This window comes from Choloepus didactylus, chromosome 2 (genome assembly GCF_015220235.1).
Source record: "Choloepus didactylus isolate mChoDid1 chromosome 2, mChoDid1.pri, whole genome shotgun sequence".
In the NCBI taxonomy this organism is placed as follows: domain Eukaryota; kingdom Metazoa; phylum Chordata; class Mammalia; order Pilosa; family Megalonychidae; genus Choloepus; species Choloepus didactylus.
The window spans coordinates 199,384,883-199,412,716 of NC_051308.1; the positions used below are offsets into that span (position 1 = coordinate 199,384,883).

General features: G+C 42.8%; 1 protein-coding gene and 1 pseudogene across 4 annotated transcripts in view; both read left to right on the plus strand.

The window, feature by feature from the left end:
* The window catches only part of AGBL4 (ATP/GTP binding protein like 4), a 1,783,169-nt gene that overhangs the window by 1,554,899 nt on the left and 200,436 nt on the right, over nucleotides 1-27,834 (plus strand). The gene's annotated exons all lie outside the window — the stretch shown is intronic.
* LOC119527357 lies at nucleotides 5,795-7,262 on the plus strand (annotated as a pseudogene).

Here is a 27,834-nt window from a genome sequence, read left to right on the forward strand (position 1 = left end):
AGAGTCAGGTTTGGGAGTTAAAAAAAAAGAAACTCTCCCTCACAGATGTTTGAAATGCCCATTAGATATCCAAAGAGAGATGTTGAGCAGGTAATTGGACATAGGAGTCTAGAGATGAGAAAAGGGATTGGGCCTGGAGCACTACATTTGGGTGTCATCAATGTACAGATGATACTCAAAACCATGAGATTGGTGAGAATTGCCAAAGGAGTGATTGTAGCTAGAGAAGGGAAGAGGTCCTGGAACTAATGCCTCATGCCTCTGTGACCTTGAACAAGTCCCTCCACCTCTCTGAACCTCATCTTTAGTGAGAAAATAGAAATACTTTATAGAGTTGCTGAGGGATGCATAAGAGCAAGAAGAAGGAGCTCCATAAATTACAAATGGCATATCCTTGTTATGACTGAGCGGCCCCTAACTGTTCGGTCCCTCTCTAGGTGTGGTGCTCTTTCCCTCTGCTTTCACCTCTTCCTCATTGCCACTACCCGCAAGTTTAAACAGAGCCTCCTGGCCTGGTGTTCTGGTTTATTTAAGGCCTGCTGTCTCCTTCTCACAGTAACAACTCTTTGACCCAAATAGCACTTTACAGTTTTCAAAGCCATCTTATTATCTTGACCCATTTACTCATGATAACGACCCTGTGAGGTAGATATTATTATCCCCATTTTCCAGGTAGGGAAATTGAGGCTGATTTGTCCAGGTTCACAGCACTAGAGAGTGACTTGGCTGCTCTTCCAATTCTTCACAGCATTTGACTCATGCCCTGATATCCTGCACAGCACTAGGAGCCTCCCCACTTGCACCCCTCAGGCAGAATTGTCAACTTGGCAGACTGTCTCCGCAGCCACATGTGGGGAAAAGGCCCGAGTTTTAGCTGACTGCAAGTTCAATGTGAAGCAACTGGGCCAAGGCAGTCAGAGCAGAAAATGGGTTTTGTGGCTTCACTGCAGGATACAGAACTGGGGTGGGGTTAGGGGTGTTTGGAGACAAGGAGTTGTACTTTCTTCTTCAGAGATCCATCCAAACTAGGAAAAGACTCCTTGGTTCTAGGCTCCAAGCTTCAAAAACAGCAAGGTGTTCTGGAAAAAGTTGTAAGGGAAAGAATGAAGATTGTGCTTGAGAGTGTTTGATGTACCAGGCCTGAAGGGCACTTCACCTTCACTTTCTCTCCATTGGGGTGCACACATCCTCCAGAAAGGCTGGAAAATGCAAGCTCACTGTGTGTGCAGAAAATAGAGGAGGGCATGGATACTGGCCAGCACTAGCAGTTTCAGTCCCAAAGGGGTTTAACAGGTGCCCTCTCTCAAGGACTGTTATAAAATGAGGGCCCTGTCTATAAATACTCCAATGAGAGAGCAAAGAGGCTAGAATGTGAAAGAGTTCAAGACAGTATCCTGTGAAAATGGCTGGAACAAGGAAGGTGCTTTCTCCTGGGGCAAGGGGGATCTAGGACTTAACTGTGGTCCATCATCTCTGCAGAGCTGTCTAGGGAAAAATGAGGAGATGCCTCTTGGGGAGTCTCAGAAACTCATTCCAGGAGTCACCCAGGAACACAAATGAAGATTGTGATAGAACTTGGACTTGAACTCTGGCTTTCCCTCTGTCTCCCCTACTGGACTGAGAGCACCTTGGATACAGAGATGGTGTCTGATGTATTTGGGGTTCTCCAAGTCCAGCTTCTGCTGTCCCCCTCAGTGCCCAGCACTTGCAAGCCCAAGGATGCTGTGGCACAAAGAACATGGGTTTTGGAATCAAACAGACCTGAATTCAAATCCTATTTCCCCACTCACAATTCATGTGATCTCAGGAATGTTGTTTAACCTCTTTGAACTTTAATTTCCTTGCCTATAAAATAGGTATGTATGATTCATCTTATCGGGTTGATGTGAATGTTAAAGAGATAAAGTTTGTGAATTTCCTGGTGTAGAACATGGCACACAGTGAAGATACATGTATGTTGCTTCTTCTCTTCTTTTTACTTTCCACTACCCAGGATAATGGTGCCAGATCTGCAGACCAGAGCAGCCAGCAGAATGGGACACCATAGTTCCAACATTCTGAGTGGTGACAGAGAGGGGAGAAGCTGACTTTGCAAAAGGCCACCACAGTGCTCCCCCAGCATTTGCAGCAGCAGTAGGAAGGGCATTGAGACCACTCCATCCCATCTTGGTAACAGCAGCCCACTAGACGGGCCTGGAGGAAGATCAGGCATGACTGGCTGCTCCAGGACTGGCCACTGGGACCTACCAGACAGTTAGAGGGTGGGCCCAGGAGCAGATCTCATGCTGGCACATTATTGGTCCTGAAGACAGGCTGAGAGTGCTGTGGTCCCTCAGGGGGAGTGGGTGCCACGCCTAGGAAATCACCTCTGCTTTCCCACCCAATCATGCACAACAGAGAAGGCTGCATTTCTGTTCATCTGTTTCCTTTTAGCCATGGTATTGGCTGCCTTCCCTGCTTGGCTGCCTCAAGTCTGGGGCTTTCCAAGGGTTTGTAAGTCAAGGGCCCCTGGGAAAGTGAAAGAGGAATCCCCAAGGGTGAAGACTTTGAGATGGGGGGCACACCAGGACTTGCAGGCCTGCCATGTGTTCTGCCTGCAGGCTCCCTCCCCAGGTCCCCAGTTAGTACCCTGAAGACAACTCAGCATTAGGACCAGATGTAGGAGTGCCAGCGTGCATGTCCACACAGCAGAAACCAAAGGCTTCAGGGTTTGGGGCATGTCACTACATATCCCTGTGCTTCCTTTTTTCTCATTTTTCTCAAATGAAATACATAATTACCTTCCCCTTGTCAGAGGCTAAATTGAAAATAGTAATTATGTTAATATGTTATATGTATACAGAAACGTAAAGCTGATGAAGAGCTTTCACATTATTTGATACTCATAAGACTTTACATTTTGTTATTTTGAATCCTCATAGTATACCCTGGTGTAGGTATTTTTCTCCCTAGTGTGAAGTTGAGGACACAAGCTCAGAGAGGTCCACTAACACATCTTAAGTCACACCACTAGTTAGTGGCAGAACCAGGTCTAGCTGTTCTCACTGTTCTCCCTGAGAATGTAGCTGGATAAAAGCACAAAAGAATATCAAGAATTCAGACTCAAAATTCTTAGCTCAACTTTGCTGTTTCTCTCTCTTTTTTTTAATCTCTCTTCCCTTGCTATCTACAGACACCTATCCAGATTATTAAGTGTTTGTGTATTTGAAGATAGTGTGATGAGTGAGGGTCATGGGAGTCCCCAGTGCTGAGCTGAGGTGGTGGAAGTGACCAGTTCATTCATTCCTTCATTCAACAAGTCCTTGTTGGATTCTGATCAGTAACATAAGAGTATTCCAACCCTGAATCATAGGATGGGACAGAAATGCAAATATCTTGTCTCTGTCACTTTATTTATTGTAATTTGATTTATCTGGTATCATGCCCTCAGCAGAAGGAAAAAAAATGCCACCTTGTACCGTGTCATTTAGATGGGTTATTCTTGTAATATGAAGGCTGCAGTTGTTGTATGCTATTAAGATACCCATAAAACTTCCAAGGAAGATCAAGGTGTAGGAAGCTCTAGGACTCAGTCCTCCCACAAAACAACTATTAAATAGGCAGGAACTATCTGAAACAACTATTTTGAAACTTCAGAGGTCAGAAGTACACTGTACAGCATCCAGGGACGAGCAGGAGGAAGAGGCAGATAAAGTACAGTCCTAAAATACAAATGCATAAAAAATAATGTTAAATCTAGGTTTTTAGTTCACAAGTACTAAAAAAAGGTGGGGAGGCAGAGAAGTTTAGGAAAAGTGTCTGTGCATGCTGTTGAAACCAATTATGATTGTTACATATATTTAGGATATTAAATTTTAACCCCATGGTAACCACAGGAAAGTAGATGAAAAATATACCCAGATAGAAGTGAGAAGGCACTGAATATGGTACAACACAAAAAAACAAATAAATATGAAAGTAGATTTTAACAGACATGAAGGACAAAAAAAAAGGTATAAGATTTACAAAGGCTAAATAGCAAAATGGCAGAAGAAAGTCCTGTATTATCAGTAGTGAGTGACTTTAAATGTAAATGGATTAAACTCTCTAGTCAAAAGGCAAAGATTGGCAGAATGGATAAAAAAAGCACCACCCAACTATATGCTGTCTACAAGAGAATCACCTTAAATTCAAAGATACGTGTAGGTTGAGGGTGAAAGTTGGGAAAAAAATACCATGAAAGTGGTGACCAAAGAGAGCTGGGGTGGCTATACTAATATTGGATAAAATAGACTTTAAGCCAAAAACATTTACGTACTGATAAGGGGCAATTCTACAGGAAAATGTAACAATAATAAATATATATGCACCTTACAGTAGAGCCCAAAACTATCTGAAGAAAATACTGACAGGTTTGAATGGAGATATTGGTGGCTCTACATTAATAGTCAAAGACTGTAACATACCACTTACAATAATGGGTAGAACATCTAGTAGAAGATCAAATAAAGAAGTACAGGAACTGAATGATACATTAAACCAACTAGACTTAACAGACTTGTATAGAACACTGAACACAACAACAGAATACACATTCTTCTGGAGGGCACATGGAACATTCTCCAGGATAGACCAAATATTAGGTCACAAAACAAGTCATAATAAATTTAAAAATATTGAAATCACACAATTTATATTCTCCAACCACAATGGAATGAAGCTAGAAATCAATGACAGAAGGAAAAAGGGAAAATTCAAAATTAAAATTAAACAACATACTCTTAAATAACCAATGGGTTAAAGAGGAAATTGGAAGCAAAATTAGGAAATATCTTGAGGCAAATGAAAGTGAAAATTCAACACACCAAAACTTTTAGGATGCAGCAAAGGCAGTGCTGTGAGGGAAATTTATAGTTCTAAGTGCTTACATTAAGAAAGAAGAAAGACTTCAAACCAGAGACCTAACCTAAAAACTGGAAGAACTAGAAAAAGAAGAGCAAACTAAACCCAAAGCAACCAAAAGGAAGAAAGTAACAAAGATCAGAGACAAATGGAATAGAAAACAAACAAACAAACAAAAGCAATAGATAGAATCAACAAAACCAAAAAGTTGGTTCTTTGAAAAGAGTGATAAAATCAACAAATCTTTTGCTAGACTGAGAAAGAAAAAAAGAGACAGAGGATATAAATAATGAAAATTAGAAATGAAAACGGGGATATTACTACTGATCATGCTGAAAAGAAAAGGACTATAAGAGGATGCTATGAACAATTGTGTGCCAATAAATTAGATAACCTACAGAAGATGGACAAATTCTTAGAAATGCATAAATTGCCTACATCAACTCAAGAATAAATAGAACATTGCAACAGACAAATAACTAGTGAAGCATTGAATCAGTAATCAAAAGCCTCCTGAGAAAGAAAAGCCCAGGACCAGGTGGCTTCACAGGGGATTTCTACCAAACATTCCAAGAAGAATTAACTCCAATTCTGTTCAAACTCTTGCAGAAAGTTGAAGAGGAGGGAACATGCGTTAACTCATTCTACAAGGTCAATGTCACCCTCATACCAAAGCCGGATAAAGATACCACAAGAAAAGAAAACTATAGACTAATTTCTCCAATGAATACAGATGCAAATATCCTCAACAAAATACTAGCAAACCAAATACAACAGTATATTAAAACAAATACATAGCATGTTCAAGTGGGATTTTACCCTAGTATGCAAGGTTGGTTCAATATCAGAAAATAAATTAACGGTCTGCATCCGTATCCTGAGTCCTGGCCTCTTGCCTCACTCCCCGGACAACATGAGCTTCACCACCCGCTCCACCACCTTCTCCACCAACTGTCAATCCCTGGGCTCAGTCCAGTTGCCCAACCACCAGGTCTGGTTGGCCAGCCACACGGCCAGTGTCTATGTGGGCACCGGGGGCTCAGGCTACCGGATCTCCGTGTCCCGCTCCTCTAGCTCCCAGGGCAGCTGGGGGTCTGAGGCCCTGGCTGGCAGGGTGGCCAGGGGTCTGGCGGGAATGGGGGCATCCAGGGCAAGAAGGAGACCATGCAAGCCCTGAACGACTGCCTAGCCTCCTACCTGGACAGGGTGAGGAGCCTGGAGACTGAGAATCAGAGACTGGAGGGCAAAATTCAGGAACAACTGGAGAAGAAGGGACCCCAGGTCAGGGACTGGAGCCACTACTTCAAGATCATTGAGGAACTGAGGGCTCAGATCTTTGATATTTCTGTGGACAACGCCCACATCGTTCTGCAGATTGACAATGCCCGTGGCTGCTGATGATTTCAGAGTCAAGTACGAGACTGAGCTGGCCATGTGCCAGTCTGTGGAGAGCGACATCCATGGGCTCCGCAAGGTCATTGATGACACCAGTGTCACTCGGCTGCAGCTGGAGACTGAGATCGAGGCTCTCAAGGAGGAGCTGCTCTTCATGAAGAACCATGAGGAGGAAGTAAAGGGCCTACAAGCCCAGATTGCCAGCTCTGGGCTGACCGTGGAGGTGGATGCCCCCAAGTCTCAGGACCTCAGCAAGATCAGGGCAGACATCTGAGCCCAGTATGATGAGTTGGCTCAAAAGAACCGAGAGGAGCTGGACAAGTACTGAAGTCATCAGCAGCCAGCTGGGCATTGTCAATCTGCAGAACAATGCAGGTGTTGTCCACAGATATATCAAAGATCTGAGCCCTCAGTTCCTCGATGACTTGAAGTAGTGGCTCCAGTCCCTGACCTGGGGTCCCTTCTTCTCCAGGTGTTCCTGAATTTTGCCCTCCAGTCTCCGATTCTCAGACCAGATTGAAGAGAGCACCACAGTGGTTACCTCTCTGTCCGCTGAGATAGGAGCTGCTGAGATGACACTCATGGAGCTGAGATGTACTGTCCAGTCCTTGGAAATTGACCTGGACTCCATGAGAAACCTGAAAACCAGCCTGGAGAACAGCCTGCGGGAGGTGGAAGCCCGCTATGCCCTGCAGATGGAGCAGCTCAACAGGGTCCTGCTGCACCTGGAGTTGGAGCTGGCACAGTCCCGGGCAGAGGGGCAGCACCAGGCCCAGGAGTATGAGACCCTGCTGAACATCAAGGTAAAGCTGGAGACCAAGATTGCCACCTATCGCCACCTGCTAGAATACAGAGAGGACTTCAGTCTCAGCGACGCCCTGGGCAGCAGCAACTCCATGCAAACCACCCACAAGACCATCACCTGCAGGATCATGGATGGCAAAGGGGTATCTGAGACCAACAACACCAAAGTTCTGAGGCACTGAGGCAGCAGAAGCAGGGTGCCCTTTGGGGAACCGGTGACCAATAAAAACTTCTGTGTCTTCAGAAAAAAAAATCAATTAACGTAATACACCACATTAACAGAATGAAGAAACACATATGATCATCTCAATTGACACAGAAAAGGCATTTGACAAAATACAGCACCCTTTATTGACAAAACACTTAGAATACTAAGAATAGAAGGAAACTTCCTGAACATGATAAAGGCATATATGGAAAGCCCACAGCTAACATCCTACTTAAGACTGAAAGATTTCCCTCTGTGATCAGGAACAAGATAAGGATGCCCAGTGTCACCACTGTTATTCAGCATTGTACTGGAAGTTCTTGCCAGAGAAGTTAGGCAAGAGAAAGAAATAAAAGGCATCCAATTTGGAAAAGAAGAAGTAAAACTTTCCCTGTTTTCAGATGACATGATCCTATATACAGAAAGTCCTGAAAAATCCACAACAGTTCCTAGAGCTAATAAATGAATTCAGCAAAGTGATAGGGTACATGATCAATACCCCAAAATCAGTAATGTTTCTTTACACAAGCAATGAACAATCAGAAGAAGAAATCAAGAAAAAAAATTCCATTCACAATATTGACTAAAATATCAAATATCTAGGAATAATTCTAACTAAGGATGTAAAGGACTTGCACACAGAAAACTAAAAAACATTGCTAAAGGAAATTAAGGAAGCCCTAAATAAATGGAAGGATATTCTGTGTTCATCGCTTGGAAATCTAAATATTGTTAGGATGTCAATACTACCCAAAGAAATGTATAGATTCAATGCAATTCCAATCAAAACTCCAACAACCTCCTTTGCAGCAATGGAAAAGGCAACCCCCAAACCTATATGGAAGGGCAAGGGGAGCCTGAATAGCTAAAGCCATCTTGAAAAATAAGAATGAAGTTGGAGCACTCACACTTCCAGGTCTTAAAACTTATCACAAAATCACACTAATCAAAACAGCATGCTTCAAAACACAAGGACAGATGTATAGACCAATGGAATAGAATTGGGAGCTCAGAATCAACCCTCAAATTTATGGCTAACTGATTTTTGATAAGGTGGCAAAGACACTCAATTAGGAAAGAATAGTCTTTTCAACAAATGGTGCTGGGAAAGCTGGATCTCTCATTTGCAGAAAAAAGGAGGACCACTACCTCATGCCATACACAAAAATTAATTCAAAATGGATCAAAGACCTTATTATAAGAGCTAAAACTATCAAACTAGAAGAAAACATAGAGAAGCCTCTTCAGGACCCTGTGTTAGGCAATGATTCCTTAGACTAAACCCAAAGTATAAACAACAAAAGAAAAAACTAATATATAGCACTTCATCAAAATGAAAAGCTTTTGGTCCTCAAAGGACTTTACCATAAAAGTAAAAAGATAACCTACAAATTGTGAGAGACCACATATCCTAGAAAGGATTAATATCCAGAATACATAAAGAAATCCTTCGATTTAACAACAAAAAGACAAACAACTCAATTTAAAAATGGTCAAAAGACTTGAACAGACATGTCTACAAAGAAGATGTATGAATGGCCAAATTACACATGAAAAACTGCTCAGCATCATTAGCCATCAAGGAAATGCAAAATACATGAGATACACAATGAGATACAGCTATTTGAATGGCTGCTATTAAAACGTACAGAAAATTACAAGTATTGGAAGGGATGTGGGGAAATAGGAACACTCATTCATTACAGGTGACAATGTAAAACGGTTCAGCCTCTGTGGAAGCAGTATGGCAGTTCCTCAGAAAATTAGGTATAGAACTACCATGTGACCTGGCAATCCCACTGCTAGGTATATTCCCAAAAGAACTGAAAGCAGGGACTAGAATAGATATTTGCACACCACTATTCATAGTGGCATTATTCATAATTGCCAAAAGATTGAAGCAACCCAAGTGTCATCAACCAATGAATGGATAAACAAAATGTGGTATATAGATACAACAGAATATCATTCAGCCATAAAAAGGAAAGAAATTCTGAATCATGCAACAACATGCATGAATCTTGAAGCCATCAAGCCAGACACAAAAGGACAAATGTTTTATGTTCCCACTGATCTGAAACAATTTGAATAAGCAAACGCATGGAGTCAGACTCTAGACCATAGGTTACCAGGGAAAGGAGTAGCATAGGTAGCAGGAAGTTAATGCTTATAATATACAGGGTTCCTATTAGGAATGATGGAAGTGTTTTGGTAATGGATGGTGGTGATGGTAGCACAACATTGTGAACACAATTAATAGCACTGAAATATATGTCTGAATATGATTAGAAGGGAAAATGTTAGATTGTATATATGGTAACAGAGTAATTTAAAAAAAAAAATCCATGGAAATACACTACACAGTGAACCCTAAGTTAAACCATGGACTTTAATTCATAGTACAATTATAAAAATGTGCTATCACCAATTGTAACAAATGTTCCATACCAATGCAAGGTTGGAGATAAAACCTGCCTCTGTTATGTGAGTGAGTGAGTGAGTGTGAGAGGGTGGGAACATGTCAAGTCTCTGGAATCATTGAGTGCTGGACAGGAAACCTGATTTGACTGTCATTTGGTAAACATTTATGGAGCACCTATTCTTGCCCACCCCATGCTGGGTGCTAGAAATACAAAAAGGAATCAGAGCCCCAACGCTCAAGGAGCTTACAGTCTAGTAGAGTGTATGTTGGCACATACTCACACAAGTACATTAACATGTTACAGGTGTTGGTTGGGGTGGAGAGCTGTGCAGGGGCTCTGAGGAGGGAGGACAAAGTCTTCCTTGGAGGGAGGTTATGATCAGGGTAGGTTTCATGGAGGAAGTGATTTTTCTATTGAGGCTTGAAACAAGAGTTCATCAGACATAGTAGGGGCATGCCTGGAAGAGGGAGCTACACGATCAAAAAAAGGCATGGGTTCCTCATTTGAAACACTGGTGAATTCAAGGAATTGCATATAGCTTGGCTTGGCAGGAAATGGCGAGGACGGAGTGCACTTTGGGAGAGAAGGCTGGAGTGCTTGGCAAGGTGTGGACAGTCCGTTGTGGAAGAATCTGGGCTTCATCCTGTGACTTTGGGAAAACCACCTCATCTCTCTGTACCCCGGTTCCTCAATCTGTAAAATGAGCACAGTGACACTTACCTCACATTGCCGTGGTGAGAAGTAAATGAGACAATGGTTGTAAAGTGCCCAGCATGCTTACCAGGACATAGCAGGTGCTCATTCAATTTTCCCTGCCTCTGAGACTGTAGGCCTTGGCGAGGTCTGAGTTTCGAAGGACTTGGACGTTGAGAAGACATTCCCAGCGAGGGAGTGGGGCAAAAGATGAGACTCAAGTCCAGAGGATATGAACCATTCCTTTGATTCTGCAGGACACACTGGCTTGTGGGGATTCCTGTCAGACCACGTTTGCCCCCACCCTGCCGTCACCTCATACTGATTTTCAGGGACGGGCAGGCACAGGAGGTGCTCCAACCCTGTGGAGGGGACAGGGACCAGGCCAGGGGAGGGCAGGCGGTGGAGCCCTCCAGGGATCATCACTGAGCAGCTGCCGCCCTCCTCCAGGTGAGGTCATTTCCTGGGTTTTGAATGTTCCTCCCTGGGACGAGTCAGGAAGCCAGCTCTGCTTTGACCTCTGTTCACATCTACTGGTGTCTGTGAATCACCGAATGGACCCCAGGTACTGCCTGAACCAGTCTAGAAACTGAAACTAAACCCTTTCCCCCCACTTTAGCACTGAATACTTTCGGATATTCCGACCCATTTCCAAGATAAGCAGCTCTTCTCTCTTGGCTTCATTTCCTCATTTGAAAACTAGAGGGCCATCTTCAAAAGCTACCGGCCACCTTTCGTTACAAATATAATTTCACCCGGTGATGAACAATCCCTACAATATCAAGGCCGTTTTGTTAGCTTGACATTCGGGGCCCTCACGTCTTTCTTCATTCAATAGATTTTGAGTTCTACCTGTGTCACACGTGCTGTCCTAATGGTGAAAAGACATCCAAAGTTCTTGCCCTTGTGGAGCTTACTTTCTGTGGGAAAATTGGGCAGTAAATAAGTAAACAAATTGATATGAACTATGATTTTAGGTAGTGTTAAGGGTTATGAAGAACAGTATAGCCGGGTAGAAAGAATGGAAGTTCCTCCTTGGTGCCAGGCCCTCCCTGGGCGGGGTCCTTGGAGGAAGCTCCCTGGCTGGCCTGATCTCCCGCCAGCCTCCACGGCTTGGCTCCGTGCTCCGGAGAAGACATGCTCCGCCTTCCCCTTTCCCCTTCCCTTCCCTGCCTGCCCTCCTTGCCCCTCCCTTCCATCTTTCTTTTCTTCCTTTCTTCCTTTTCCATTCATTCCGGCATCAAACATATCTTGAAATGTAATGTGCTGAGCATCACATCAGGTGGTAGAACCTGTTCTTGGTCACCCCTGAAATTCCCCGGAATCTTCACGCCCCGGCCGGCCTTTCCAAACCCCCGAGAGCCCTATCTTTGCGGAGAGGGACTTCTCCCACCTCTGGGTGCCTATAGCCCCTTACTTTGTCCTTAGATACACTCTGTCTTATAGTAAACTAAGACGTGAATGCATATTAGTTATGTATGTGTGGATTAGAGACACATTCATATGTGTACACGTATCCCCATATATTTGTGTGATAATGTGCATATATGATTTTATTTTGTGCCTGAGTGTGTATGTTTTTAATGTTTCCTTTACCATATTTTGGTTTCCATCTATACTGGATTCTGTTTTAAAGTTCTCTATTTAGTTCCTTTGAAATGTCTGTCTATTTGTTACACAATTAATGTACTCATTTCATGACTATAGCTTTGTAATACCTTATTATGTAATATTAACATCTAGGGAAGCTAAGCCCCCTGCTTTTTTTTAAATCCTAGAATCTCTAAATCTGGCCCATTTAGTCTTCTAGATGAACCTCAGAATGATTTTTTCAGTATTAATTTTGAATAAAGCCTATAAATTAGTTTAGGAATAATTAGGATCTTTATACTATTTAGCCTTCCTATACAAAAATATGGCATCTATTTTTACTTATTTAAGTCTTCTTTTATGTCTCTCAGGAAAGTTTTACAATTTTTCCATATAAGTCTTACATTGTCCTTTGTTAAAATTGTTTAAGATCATATATTTTTGTTTTTACTGTAACTGAAATATTTAAAAATTTTTAGTTTCAGTCTTAATTCTTATTGGTATTTAGGAAAACTATTAATTTATTTTACATTTATTTGTATTGAAACAACCAATTAAACTCTTATGAGTTTAGGAGTCATCTCAATTGAATCTTTCAGGGTTTTCTAGAAACGATCATATCATTTACAAATAATGATATTTTATGTCTTCCTTTCTAATATTTGTAATTCTTATTTATATTTTCAACCATATTATACTGACTCTTTCTTGTGCATCAATTATAAATAATAGTTATACTAGTCTTGTTCCTAATTTTTAATGAAAATACCTGTAGCAATTCACCACTTAGCATGAAATTGGCCTTTAAGATAGATACTCTTTAGCATGTTGAGGAAGTGTCTTTCATTTTTAAAAAATCATGAAAGAATGTTTTGTTTTATCAAATGGCTATGACTTTTCTGATTTGATCCATTTACTTTCAGTACTTTACTGTGTCAATCCAACTTGCCATTCCTGGTATGAATGTTTTTGATCTTCTGGAATTTCATTTGCTAGTGTTTTATTTAGGACTTTTGCTTCTGTAAGCACAAGAGAAATTTGTTTATAGCTTTGGTTTCTAGCTTGTTTTAACTTAATAACATGTTTTGGGTAACTTCCCATCTTTTTGTGTTCTATACAACAGAAATATAACACCAAAACTTCCTAATCTAGAATATTTGGGGAAAAAATGAATCATGAAACCATCTGTTTCAAGAACTTTTTAGGAACTTCTTATAATTTTTCATTTTCTTCTATGGCACTCATTTTATTTAAATTATAAAGTAGGATTTGTTAACACCCAGAAGGTCATCCCTCTCATCTGATAACCTTGTGTATTATAATTAAGAAATATTATCTATCGTTGTTATATCCCCTTTGTTATGTTAATTTATGTTTTGTGACTTTTTCCTTAATTCTGTTTTCGAGTTTGTCATACTTACTGGTTTTATCAAAGAATTAGCTCTTGGATTTCTTTATCAATTCCACAGTTTTTCAATCATATCTTTACTATTTCTTTCCTACTGCTTTACTGTTTTGGGTTCTCTTTCCAAATTATATAGTTGAGGCTTATTTTTTCTCAGTCTTTCCTATTTAGCTAAAAATGTATTTGAGTGTAAGACTTTCTCTGAGTATTGGTCTGGCAGCATTCCATTAGTTTGATAGCTTTGTTCTTATTTTCATTATTTGCTAAATATTTTGTAATTGTCTTTTTTTCTTTTTATTCTTTGACATAATTTTTTAGAAAAGTAATTTTAATCTCCATGGGGCAGTTATTAGTTCTGTTCCTGTTGAAACATCATTACTAATTTCTGGTTTGGTCTCCATGATCAGAAACTGAGCACTGTATGTATTTATATTGTTCAGCATTTATCAAGTTATTCTGTTCGTATTGTGCAAAAATTGTTACATGTCATTAACTCAAGTTTATTGATAATTTTATTCAAATCTTCTTTCCTTATTTTTTTTCCTTTAGCATTTTATTTACCTTGTTATTTTAATATTTAATACATATAAAATAATATAAGTACATATATGTTATGAAGCAAAATATCATAGTCACCTGTGAACTAACTTCCCAATCCAAGAATTAGAACATTACCAAAAACTCACATTTATCAATGTCCTATCATTTTGCCTACCCTCAAAGTTATTCTCAGTTTCGTGGCTTTTTAAAGTTTCTTGACTTTTAAATATATATATTTTTTACCATCTGTTCTAGTTTGCTAATGCTGCCGGATTGCAAAACACCAGAAATGGAATGGCTTTTATAAAACAGGGTTTATGTGGTTACAAAGTTACAGTCTTAAGGCCATAAGTGTCTAAGGCAATGCATCAACAATCCGGTACCTTCCTTGGAGGATGGCCAATGGTGTCCGGACAACCTCTGTTAGCTGGGAAGGCATGTGGCTGGCGTCTGCTCCAGAGTTCTGGTTTCAAAATGACTTTCTCCTCTCTAGGCTTCAGCTTCTCTCCAAAATGTCACTCTTAATTGCTCTTGGGGCATTTTTCCTCTCTTAGCTTCTCTGGAGCAAAAGTCTGCTTTCAAAGGCCATCTCCAAAATGTCTCTGTAAACTACAGTTCCTCTCTCAGCTCCTGTGCATTCTTCAAAGTGTCCCTCTTGACTGTAGCAAGCTCGTTCCTTCTGTCTGAGCTTATATAGTGCTCCAGTAAACTAATGAAGGCCCATGCTGAATGGGCAGGGCCACACCTCCATGGAAATTATCCAATGAAAGATCTCTCCCTCAATTGAGTGATCACGTCTCCACAGAAACATCCAATCACAAGTCTCCAACCCACTCAACAGCAATATGTTTCCTGTCCACACAAGACTGCATCAAAAATAATGATGTTTGGGGGGACATAATACATCCAAACAAGAACACCACCTATATGTGAATTTTTAAAAGTAGATATAACCCAACTGACTTTTTTTTATTTTTGTCTATGCCTACTAGGTAGCTTCCTGCCACAATTACTGTTGCTAGCTCCTTGAATTTCTAATACTTGTTGCTTCAAATATTTTGATATTTTGTTGGTTTAAACACATTCATGACTGTTAAATCTTCTGTGGATTTTGCCTTTTATCAATTTAATGTGGCCAACTTCTTCCGTGTTAAATGGTTTTTGCCTTGAATTCTGCTTTGTTATTAACATCATCACCTCGACTTTCTCATTAATTGAGTTTGCCTGAAATATCTTAAGAGTTGAATTTTTAACCTTATGTGTAATATTCTCTGAGGTGCAATAGACAGTAATATTTAAGAACTTGTGCTTCTTGGGTTTAAATCCCAATTCTACATCTGTTAGCTGCTCAACCTGGGGCAGGCTACTTAGCTTCCTTAAGCCAAAGTTGCCTCACCTGTTAAAGAGGGGTAATATTTCTTCCTCAGACAGTTGTCTTGAGTGTTGACTGAGATAATGTATTTGAAAGAAAGGTTTAACACAGTCCTGTGCATATGGTGCATAGGAAATGCAATAAATGTCGACTATTTTGATTAGATTTCATCTCCAGGAAGTTGTGCATAATTTAACATTTGCATTTTAGCCTGAGAATTTTGTCCTTCAATAGAATAAAGTGTTTACAATCATTTCATACCTGATCTGTTTGCTCTTAATTCTGTCATCCAATTCTGTATTTTGTTTTACACATTTTTTTGCTGTTACGAAGTTTTCTCTGTTTTGCTTTATTTGTTTATAGACTATATATATATATCTTTGCTTATATCTTTGGTATTAATTTAGAAGTTAAAATGCTCTTTTATGACATACGTGTTTACACATATGTTTTTCTAATTCTCAGTCAAGAAAAAAGCAATAACTTTACTTCTCTTTATACAACATAGAATTTCATGTGCTTTTATTTTCCTTGCTGTCCCCCTCAACACTTGTTGACTCTTTCTTCTAATGTCTAGTGCTAAGGAAAAATCTGAGACCAGTTTTATTTTTGTTCCTTAGTTGTCAACCTGTGTTTTCTTCCTGGCTGCTGAGGCAATATTTTCTTTATCCTTGAAGTTCACTTTACCAAGATCTAACATGACGGGTTTTGTTTGTTTGTTTTTCCACTAATATTGCCTGATCTCTTTTGGGCTTTTGACTCAAGTTGTTGAAATTTGGTTTGTTTTGCTTTTATTTTTAGTTTAGTTAGGTACATTTTTTTCTATAATGTGTTTATTGCTTTTATTTTTACAACATGCCCTTGGCAAAATATTGATAAGTCAGTTCTCAGTCTTCTGTGTCTATCATCTTCTTTCTCATTCTTTTCATCTGTGACTTCTTCTCTACATACTTTGAGAGATGCTTAAATTTGTCCTCATCACTGATTCATTTTTCTGCAATATCAATTCTGTTCTTTTCTCACACCATGAAAATTTTAATTTGGTGTTTTGTTTTGTGTTAACTTGCTATATCATCTCTGCCTTTACCTCATCCTATTTCTGCTCTACTTAGAAGCCAAGCCCTCTTGCATCATTTGAAGCAAGCAGATGGTTTCAAAAATGTTCTCAATTTCTTTTCAAACCTTGCACTTTCTCCAAGTCTTCAGGGCAATGTTTCCCTTTCCTGTTGCTGTGGTATCTTTTCTAAGGCCCCATCTTGTTTCTTTGAAGGGTTTGTTTTGTTTTGTTTAATCACCTTCCAAGAGAGCAAGCAAGGTCTATGGAGACTTGGCATTTGCAAACAGGAAATCTGGGAGCGGAGCATTGCTAGCCTCTCCCTGTGGGATGTGGCACCTTCCGATTAGGACCTGAGGCGCAAGCTGACACCCCCACCCCAGTTCCATTTGTTGGGGTCAGCAGTAGGGAGATTTTTCTGTCTGAAGTTGGCTCTTCTGGATTTTCTGATTGCAGGATCAGACACGGTTTGTAATTCTTCTTTGCTCAGAGTAGTACCTAAAAGACCCTCCTTTCCCTTCAACACGCACTACTTCTAAGGTGCTTCCTGTCTTACCCCTGTTTACAAGGCTTTTCCCCAAGTGTCGAAGTGTTTCTGGATGCCAGCCCTTCCTCTGCTTCCTGTTGTGCTGCATGCTCAGACTTGCTGTTTCTGAATAGATGTTTAAAGAGAAAAAGAATAGAGGAGCACAGGGTTGGGGGCAGGGGGCAGGGAGGCCATGCAGGACTCAGACCTTGGTTGGCCCAGGAGATAGGCCCTCTAAGGTAGACTTTTGTTTTCCTGTTCAGCACCTCCTAGATTTGGGAACAAGGTGTGTAGGGAGAAAAGTCTTTTCCCACATTTGGGAGGGAGGAGGTGTAATTCAGAGGGTGAAGTCCCGAAATTGCCCACCCCAAAATTTGACATCATTCACAGTACTATTGCCGATACTTAATAGCCATACATCCCAAAGCAGGGTGATTTTATTTGTTTCATTCATTCTTTCACTCACTCATTCATTCATTTATGCCTACTTCCTCCCCTAGAATGAGAGTTCAGAGATAAGGATTTATATCCTTTTATCCCCTAAAGAACTGGCATCTAATGGGTGCTAAATAAGTATATGGTGAATGTATGATAACCCAGCACAAAACAGTACTTAGAATAGACTCTCAAAATAGAATTTGACGTCTCAGTGCTGCTAGCCATCATCAAGTGTACTCCAAAATTTTAAAGCTAAGCACTTCAACATCTATTACCTAGTTTGATGCCAAAAGCAACCTGAAATTAGGAAAGACAGGCATGATTCTTCCCAGTTTACAGATGAAGAAACTGAGACTCCAAATGAGGCTGAGACCTGCCCATGGTTACACAAAGAAGCACAGGTGCTCTTCTCTGGATCTGCTGGATGAGCAGTGAAGCAAGAGAGATATGCATGGACCAGAGAAGGCTTCTCAGAGGACTGGGGCTGACTCTTGAAGGTGGGGAGGGGTAGTGGAAAGGAGCTTCTCAAGCAGGCGACAGCTTGAGTAAAGGCATGGATATGGCCAAAGAGTCATGAGGAAATAGGCCAAAGGCTCTTTCCAACCACTCCTGGGATTGAGGGTAAGTGTAGACAATAACATCCTTCAAAAATATTCAAGCTGCACTCGAGCCAAGAGTCTCAACCCCAGCTTCTCCCCGATGCCACTTGCCCTTTCACTGGTGTTGCATGCCCACTGGGATGGCAGGAGGGTGGAGGGAAACAAAGATAATAGAGTCAGACAAACCTGGATTATGGCCTGACTTCTCCACTTACTGCAAGATCTGCCTTGGACAGTTTTCACCATCTTCCTGAGACTCCGTTTCCTCCCTTGTATAAAGGTGATAATGTTGGACTTAATGAATTTTTTGAAGACTGGGTGAAAAAAAAGTATGTGAGGTCCATGACACATAATAGGTAACCAAAACCTCTTGGCAACCTTCCTTTCCTTCTTGGATCTTTTGTGGGCAGGTAAGAGCTGACCGCAGTCTCTGGACTTCCAATGGACTTTGACAGGGAGCAGAGGAACATACAGATCCCCACATCTCCCAACAAGATGGCAGTGGAACAAGGCCAAGCATGCCCTCTCTCCTGTCAGGGCCACACACTGCTTTTCTCAGGAGGAGAAATCATCTTACATTTTCCTCCTCTGAACACTGAGGCTAATTTCCCCATAAGTGAAGCCCTTGGCAGCTGAGTCTCCACGTAAGGCAGACTCCCTTGCTTGCTGTCAGAACAAAACCCTTCGCTCCATGCAAATGCCTTGCATTTTAATTGTGCTTCTGCAGCCCTCCCCTTGCTAGCCATCCATGAAGAGGAGTGCAAGGTGCATCTTGAGTAAGTCACTGTCAGATGGAGCCTGGATGCACTGAAAAACTTGTTCCAGCTTCAGAGCCCCGCTTGAAGCATTGCCCCAAACAGCTGGATTCCTGGGAGCCAAAATGGAGGAAATCTATTGGCAAGCATATACTATGTGCGAAACTGTGCTGGGCACCTTCTTGGTAGAGACAAAAGGGAGGGGTGGGAGCATGAAGGAGCTAATAGTATCATAAGATATCCTTAGTTTGAGTTACCCCAAAAGCAGACCCTGAGACAAAGATTTGAGCACACGTAATTTGTTGGAAAGGGAGGAAATACCAGGAGGGAGTAGGAAATAAGATAGAAAAGGGAAAGAAGACAATAAAGGGTGTGTTATTGAGAAGGTTATCTTTGTGGGCAACTGAGGCAACTAAGGCTCAATCCTGCTGTGAAACTCTGTAGGATATATAGAATGTGCCTTGGAATTATCCCAAGCAAGGGACAAGGGATAATTTATCCACTAATTCCCATCAGTTGTTGGTTGAGGGCTGCCAGGTGGGGAAGGGGTGTAAATTCCTTGGCACCTCAGGCCTGCCATGCATGTGGACAAAGTGGGGCCAATGGCCAGGGAGAGGTTGCAGGCCAAGAGAAGCAGGTGCTGGCAGTTAGACATCGGGTCAGCACGCTTTGAGACGGTAAGGGCAGTTGGAATATGGGCAGAGCAACAAACAGTACCTGCTACATAGAGACACATAGAGTACATAACTAAAAATAATTTTCAAGCAATCATTCAGTGCCTACTATGTGCCAGCTACTTTATATCCTACTGTTACAGCATTGCTGCGAGATAGGTATTACTCCCCCTATTCTGTGGAGAACAAAAGGTTCTATGAGGGCCTATATCATGTCTAAAGTCATAGAGCAATAAGTAGCCAAGGCAGTAGAAAACCATATCAACCTGATTCCAAAGTCTGGGTCCTACAGGGAGATCGCAACAAGACAGGATAGAAATGAAGGCCAAGCTGGGACAATCATTCAGCTGTAGGTCAGTGAAGGGATTACGGATGTCCTCCCCAAGTCAGGCTTCAGAGACCAGGAGAATCCAGATGTGGAGAAGCAGCTTGGGAAGGAACACAGTCAGCAGTGTGGATTCCTCCCCTGTGGGAGCTAAATGAATTGTTTTAAAGATGAGGGGTGGGATGGGGGGTCCAGCTTCTAAGTCATGAAAGGTTCAAGATCCATAGGACTAGGTTCAAATACTTCTTTTCTATTCATTTGTTCTGTGACCTTGAGCCATTACTTAATTTCTCTGAGTCTTAGCCCTCAAGGATACTAACATTACCTTACAGGGGTGTTATGAAAATGAAATGACATAGAACATGTAAGGTACGGTGCCAGCACATAGTAGGTGGGACTTGAGGCCAGGAGACCCTGCTCTGTTCCAGGCCGTGTGCCAACCCTTATCTCCTCCTCTTGGGCAATGCTCATCTCTTCTCTGAGCCTTAGTTTCCCTATCCATGAAATGGAGACAATAGTCTGTGACTCACATCCACAGAGGGCTGCTGTGGGATTGATAGAGCTGAAGCGAAGGAAGCGTCACAGTGGTCTAGCGCTGGATGCACAAGCAGTGGAGGAGCCCAGGATGGGGAGCAAAGGTGCCTGTTGCTGATCTGGTCTCTGCCACCAACAACTCAGGCAGCCTTGGGCAATTTCCTTTTTCTTTAGGTCAAAATGACAGGATTGGCTGAGGCATTCTCTGAAGAAGATACTGCTTCTGTTCACTGTACCCCAATGGCCTCCCTCACCGCATCTCCTGACCATAGGCTCATGGTCTAGTTTATTACTGCCCATAACTATCAGCTTCAGCCTCCTCACTGCTTTTCACTGGTTCCCTGCACTCTGCATCCTACCAATCAGCTCCAGGACTCACTCCAATCCTGACAGCCATGCTCAGTGCCCACTGCCCAGCTGAAGCCATTCACAAACAATAGCCTGGCTATGTGTGTGGGGGCAGAGTTTCATGGTACAGGGTCACTGTGGCCTGGGGCAGAGAGGAGGAACATGAACTAGGGCCCAGGCTTTCCCAGGCTCAGTACAGCCGTGGTCCAGCCTCGGAAGTCATTTTGCAAGGGGGTCGTCCAGTAAGTGGCCCGAGAGCTTGTTCTGGAGTCAGGCTGAGGGCTCAGGGTGTGATCAGGAGTCAGGCTCCAACCGTAGCTGGAGCTCAGTAAGCAGGATATACCCTTTCTTTCTCCAATATTCAGCCATCCTTTCCAACAGTCAGGCAGAGTTTTAGCCCCTCACATCAAGTCAGGCACTTGCCTATACCTCTTAAAGTGACTTCAGGATCCAGATCTAGAGAGGCTTCTGTGACTGTTCTTTCTGTTCCTTCATTCTTTGGGTGACTCAAGGGCCAGAAATACTTGAGTAGGTGAGTAAATACAGGGAAATTTCAGGGATTCCAGCAAGCTGCTAGAAAACCCCAAATCTCCTTCCATCTGCCTAATCAATACTGAAACCCCCCAATTAGAGAGTCACTCATTTGGATTAGTTTGGGGAGCAGTGGAAAAATCACTGGACTAAGAGTCAGTAGACAGGAAACCAAGTCTGGTCTTTGCCTCCCACTTGCAGTCATTTTAATTCTCTTTCCTGAGCCTCAGTTTCTCGATGTGTAAAATGAGAATGATAATGCCTACCTTTCAGGGTTGTTATCAAAATTGAGACATGGTGTGTAATGCACTGGCACCTATCAGAGGCTCCACTGCCTCCCTTTCCCTAGTCATTTGGGAGGAAGAATAAAGCAGGTTTGGATTGTGCCGTGCTGGAAGTCACCACCAAGTGGCAGCATGATGTATTTTTATCCTTCACTCAGTTCCTAATAAGGAGGCTCTTCAGTCAGTGATGTTGAAGGCTGAACCTAGGAGCAGTGAGCTCTTTGACCCTGCAGGTTAGTGAATCAAGACTGGAGAGTTTCCTGTCTTGCTTGGTGAAAAACAGCAGAGTCCTCTGCTCGCAGTGGCCAGGCTGATGGCAGCTACAGAGCAGGACCCAATTCTCTCAGGGATGTTGAGAAGAATCAGCCTTGCTCCTGCCTTCAAGAAGTTTGCAGTCTAGGGAGGGGGGCAGATGTGCATTTAGACAGGCAATGGAATGGGCAAAATGCTCTAATAAAGGGTTGCAGGAGTGCAGTAAGGGACACCCAACCCAGCAAGGGGAGTCTATGATAGAATTTCCTGGGGTGGGAGGTGGGAGGAAGAGGTCAAGCAGAAAGATGTCAGGTTCAGCTGGAGGTAGCTAAGGTTTCTGCAGCCATGCAGAGAAAATAGGATCCCTCAGTGCAATTGTCCAGAGATTAGGTTGAGTCCAATGGATCTGGGGCTGTCATTGGTTCTGTGAGCTTACAACTCTACCCTCTCCTATTTTTTACTACTGATGAACTCCTGACCAGGCTATATGTAGCCCACATTACTGTAGTTTCTATAAACTCCCCAACTTTCTCACACTTCTCATCCCAGAGATGCATCATCTTCCATTGGACACCGAGTGAAGCCTCTCTCAGGAATATTTCCATCTCCTCAGTCCTGTGTCTAACTTTTCTAGGAAGCAAGCACTTGGATGTACTCTGATGTTTCCTCCTACTTTAATGACCACAGATCCTTTTATAAAGGAAAAGACACCAGGCAGGGATGCTAAAGCCCCTACCCTGTCCTTCCACTGTCCACCTATGACCCTGCACCTCATGTCTTTCTGTACAGTGAGGTTGACCTAGAAGGTCTCTAAAAAAGCTCCCAGTTTTCAAATCTATGGCCCACTGATTCTTCCTGGTTCTAGAGCCACGTTCCTGGATGACTGGCATGATGCTGGGGAAGAAGAATGTGGATCTGAACCCTTCCTCCTAGGCTCGAAGGATTTGACAAACGTGATAGTTCTTTGGAAATTCTGGGCACTATGAGGGGGCTGCAGGGAGTCAGATTCCTCACCCCACCCCACACAGAACCTTCCTAGGCACCCAGGACCTGGCTCCTTGAGGGACAGGATGTACAGAAAGAGACGAAACCATTTTGTAATATCTCCCCAGCTGTCCGGGACAGAAAGGGCACCTGTGGAACTGCTCAAGGCAGAGCCAGGGCCAGAGTGGGCAGCCTGCAGTGAGGCATATTTTGGTGAATGATGTTTAAAGATGAACCCAGGTCCCTTCATCTGGTGGTGAGCTCCCTGCCCCTCCTGCAGGTGAGTGAATGAGGGCTGGACAGCTTCTGTCTTGCTTAGCGAAGAATGGAGGTCTCCACTGGCAGCGGATGGGAGGCTGGTGGTGGTCCAGGCCAGTACTTCCCATACCTGATTATGTATGACATTTACCATGTTTAGAAACTGAGCCCTGAAGGTGTGTCTTTGCAGCCCGTTGGGGAAGTGGCTTGAACCTCGGTATTTTCATAAATCGAGGTGCCTTACAATGGGGTCCACCTGCAGAGTTTGAGTCCCTCCCCTGAGTCACTGTCTCTTTAGGGCTAGGTATTCACACTCCCAATCCCAACCTTGCCCTGTGCCAGCGGCTTTCTGGTGCCTGTCTGCTGGGTCCCAATCTCTCTTCCATTCCGAGGTGCAACTGGTTAAAGGGAAGGGGTGGGGAAAGGTGTAAGTCAGATGCATTTGAAGGAAAGTAGCTTTGAAGTCCTGAGGCCATTATGTTAATGGCATTACTCAATTTCTGGAAGCAATCCTGATTAAATATTCATTGGCTTTGATTATACTGAAATTAGGGCTAAAGCGTGAAGTCAAATTGAGGGGAATAATGGCAGTGTAAATAATGCATGGCCTCTAAATTGAAAACACCAGCTTGTGCGGCCCCAGCTCTCCTCCCACCCTGCTTGTCACTGTGCCATTTGTTTAGAAGGTGATTAATCCGACAGAGGCATCTCTTACCAGCTGGGGAACCAGGAATTGGAAGGATCTCAGCATTCTTTGAGACCACATGCAGGAGAATTGAAGCAGACACCTTGCAGCAGGGGAGTTTCTTCAGGTCAGGGACCTGGAAGCTTAGAATCTTGCTGAAGCCCCACCATAGAGTCCTATATTCCAAGTGACACAGTCACAGACTCTTAGAATAACAACATTTCCCTATTGCTGACTTTTCCACAGTGTAATTGTTAAACAGAAAAGAGCAAGTGGCTGGGGGATGGGTATAGCAGTGAGGAGGGAACATTAGAATAACCAGGTGAGACTTTTTTTCAAATATCTTTTCCTATATGAACAGTCTTCACATCCACTCCCTTTCCCAGGAAATACTCATTGGGCACTTATTATATGCCTGGCCTTGTCCTGGGCCACAGAAGGGTCAGTAGGCCTGCTGGGGGAGATAAAACAAGAACAGACAGATTAGCATTAGTGCCTTAAGGAAAGAATAAAGAGCTTCAAATATGCAAAGAAATGAGTAAATACCTCTTCTGGGCTGCATCAGCAGTGTGCACTCTGAAGCCAGACCGCCTGGGTTGAATCCTAGATCTTCCTTTTACCAGCTCAATGGTCATGGACAAATTACTTTGCCTCTCTGAGCCTTGGTTTTTGTTTTGGTTTGGTTTGGTTTTCCCCAATAAAACAGTGATAGTGAGAGTTCTTGCCTCATAGGATTAAAATCCAAATAAGGAACTGTGACAGTGCCTGACATACAGAAAGTGCTTAATAAGTGTCAGCTGTTATTGGGGATTTTAAGGGCTTCTTACCTGTAACACTACAATTCCTCCTAATTCATTTCCCTGAATAAGAAAGAAAGAAAAAGAAACAGGAAGGAAGGAGTGAAAAGGCCAGAAGGGTGGCCATTAGCCTTTATCTGCTAGCTACCATGGCTGGGCCCTATAACATACACCAGCTCATTTAATCTCCCAAATCACCCCAGGGGACAATTGGGGCCACCTGTGTAGACAAACCAACTGCAGCCTAACAATGCTCTCATCCAAGTCCTCATAGGGGTAGAGTCAGGATTTGGATCCAGTTCTGCCTGAACTAGGAGAGGGGTCATAGTTGTGTTGGCAAAACAATGCTTATCCCCCATATGGTTCTGTAGGGGGTGACCAGCCCACACTTCCTCTCCCAGACTCCTCACATTCCTTTGTGTGGGTGACTCGACAGACAGCCGCTCAAAGCCTTTCCAACTCCCCCAGCGTTACCTGCAGGTCCTCCGTAGGAGGCTGGGATGGCAGACTTCCAACACTCCCCAGCACACCACCCCCGGTACTGGTGGTAGAATCTGTCAGTGCCTCTCTCGAGCTCATAATTAACCGGACTCCTGGCTTGGTTTTGTTTGCTTCACTCTTTCTGAAATTACCTTTTTTTTTTCTGCCTTTCTTTTTTTTTTTGCCTTTACCATTAGTTGCTGCTGTGCTGTAGCATCAGGGACTTTCTGATGGGTCTCCCATCCCCTTCCCCAATCTCTCTACCACCTCTCTTCTTCCTCCCTTTTCATCTTTTGATGGGAGGAAAGTAACAATCTGATTAGAAAAACCTTTGGAAACAACTTGTTTTACAATGAAACTTCAGATTCCTCCTCAACAGAAACTCACAGAAGAGAGAAGTTGTGGACTCTGATAAGACAAGGGTCAAAGAAAGTTTCCCAAAGGAAGAAAGATCCTCGTTGGGCAGGATGGGGGAAGATTAGGCCAAGTGGAGGATGAGAGAGGGGTGTATCCAACAAGAAGCACAGCAGAAGCAAAGGCACAGAGGTGGAAAAGTGCAGGCTCATCTGGGGCTAAGGGAGCAGTCTCTTCTGGCACTTGGCTTCCAGACAGAACTGGTGTTTTAGTTTCCTTAGCTGCTCAAGAAAGCATCATGCAGTGGGTTGGCTTAAACATGGGAATTTATTAGCTCATGGTTTTGAGGCTGGGAAAAAGTCCAAATCAAGAGTCATCAGCATGATGCTTTCTTCCTGAAACACTGAAGACTGGTGTTCTGGGGCTGGCTGCTGGTGATCCTTGATCCTGGACTTCTCTGTCGCGTGGCGATGCAATAGTAGCCTCTCCTGGCCTCTCCCTTCTCTTCCAGATTCTGTTGACCTTCAGGTCTTGCTTCTAGTGGCTTTCTCTCTAGCTGTCTGAATTTTGTTCTGCTTATAAAGGACTCCATTAATAGGATTAAGACCCATAGGATTAAGATTGGGTTGGGCCACACCTTAACTGAAATAACCTCATTGAAAGGTCCTACTTACAATGGGTTCACATCCACAGGAATCGAATAAGTTTAAAAACATATTTTTCTGGGCAACATCACTCCAAACCACCACAACTGGTATTCTGAAAGAAGCAGGGGGAGATGGAGGTTGGGTTCCAGTACTGACTCAGCTGTGTAACCTTCGGCAGCTTGCTTCCTCGCTCTTATCCTAAGTTTCTGCTTCTGTAAAATTGGCCTATCTCACAATAGTAAAATTGGTGTGAAAACACAAGTATGAGAGTGCTTTTTACAACATTGAGTGCCGTGTAAGTTAGGAAGATGATCATGGTTATTGGAATGGAACTGAGCGAACGAAGGGAGAAGATAAGTCAGTGGCCCTCAGACCCAACTTCTCCCCTATGTGACTCTCACCTCTAGCCAGATCAGTCTCCTCCCTAAGCAAAGCATTTTCATACTTAACTCTGTCCTTGCCCATGGATGTTACTTCTTCCTGCAGTACCTTCTGCCTCTTCTCTGCCTTGCTGAAGTCTCTCTCTTCTAGAAGGACTGCTTCCTCCCAAAAGCCTTCCCTAATTATTCTAAGCCTGCACTGTCCAATAGCCACGTGAGAGCACTTGCAATTTGATCAGTCCTGTTTAGATGTGCTGTAAGTGTAAAATATATACTAGAGTTCATGCTTAGTATGAAAAATATAAAACATCTCAATAGTTTTTAATACTGATTATATATTGAAATAATATTTTGCTTATGAGATAAATAAAATATATTATTAAAACTAATTTTACCTGTTTCTCTTTATTTTTTTAAAATATGGCTATTAGAATATTTAAAATTACATATATGACTCACATTTCTAGCATGCATTTTAGTTCTATTGGATAGTCTGGTTTTAACCTTTTTACCCACTCTCCTACCTGATGAGGATAGATTTCAATACTTGGCTATGTTCAAGTGATACTTCATTATTTATTTTTATTTTTATTTTTTTTTATGTGTATAGAGCAACTTCTTATACGTGATTTGCCTCTAGTTGTGTGTGACTCTTAGCCAGACCTAAATTTCTCTGGGAATCAATTTTCTCACCTAAAAAAGGAGGGGATTGAACTAGCTGGTCTCCAGGGCTCTTTCTCTGACATCTGATGACTAATTAATGACTCCTGATCTTTCCCCTGTGCCGCCATTTCTAGGTCGATTACACAAATAAGCTGAGACTCTCTGCCCCCTCCCCTTAATCCCATGGGTGGTTGGAAATTCACAAACTCAAGCTTGGCCTCCTGGCTCAGTATGTGCCCCGTGCTCAAACTGGGTGGACACAGCCTAGGTCTTGGTGGCCTCTTTCATTCACCAAGCACCAGCTCATTCATTTAGGAAGCAGAGGGAGCAGGGGGTGGTCTCCGGGGTTCACAGATCAGATGTGATCTCTATAAAAGAGAAATCTGATCAGCCCCTCCACCTGTCAAATCATAGGCAGCTTCATTCCAATTCCTGCATCACTTTTAGAATAAGGAAAGGAATGCCCATCTCCAAACTGCTCTGAGTGTTGGCTACCCCTTCTCTGGAGAATTGCTCTAGCCCTAGTCCTAGTACCTGAGAAACGTGTGTTGAAAGAAAGAGAAGAAGGAAAAAAAGGAAGAAGGAAAGAAGTAGTAAGGGAGGGAGGAAGAAATAAAGGAAAGCATCCATAATCTACGTTCCCCTACCCCTTCAAATTTGTCCCCTCACCCCCACCCCCACCCACACCCAACTCTCTGATCTGAAAAGGCAGCACTGACTGACCCATCAGGCTGAGCTGACAGACAAAGACATCCCATGCCTGGTGTGAGCACTCATCCCCGGGGCAGGCCTGCCAACTCCAGATGGACATGGGGCTGACCTTGCTCACCGGGCAAGGGTCCCTGTGACGGCATGAGGCAAAGTCCCTCAGGATGGCCATGGAGTGAGGCGTGAGCACTGACCAGGCCCTCAGACTTTGACCCCTCAGTGTAGGGCCAGATGAAGATACTGAGAC